Consider the following 556-nt stretch of genomic DNA (forward strand, 5'->3'; position numbering starts at 1 on the left):
CCAGACTGATTTGTTTAAGTTCTATGGTTTCCAAAGCTTAAGAAGTGCTTTCGGCTTTAAGCAGCTTCTGTTTATTCCTCTATCTACAAAAAATCCCCGAGGCAAAGAAATAATAAGGATCTGGACACCTGTTTGGAATTTGTGGAGAGGCTTGTGAAAACCCACAAAAGGATATCTCAGTGATCCTGCTACACAAGATACTATGATTGCTCAAATTGTTTTAATAGTCCTATCTGCCTTTGACTGTATGTAGATGCATTTATATAAAAATTAAGCAGTACTATCGATCATGTTTTGAGTTGAGGGACAAGAATGTCCATTTAGAGCTGAAGAGTGATGCCAGTAGCTGCCCAGGTGAGACATTCCATGTCTTTGCTATTCAGACAGTCCTAAAGAAAAAGCAACAGGAACCCCAACAAGTCCTGGGGTTGCTCCCACACGCTGCCATATGCTTTCAGATGGGAGCATAAATAGCGATGGCAAGGGAAGGTTAACCTGAGAAATCCAGGAACCCGTCATCGGAAGAGACGGCAGAGTTCTTCAGCCATTTCCTAGC

This window comes from Pteropus medius, unplaced genomic scaffold, assembly GCF_902729225.1.
Source record: "Pteropus medius unplaced genomic scaffold, Ma_sr-lr_union100, whole genome shotgun sequence".
NCBI classification, from domain to species: Eukaryota; Metazoa; Chordata; class Mammalia; order Chiroptera; family Pteropodidae; genus Pteropus; species Pteropus medius.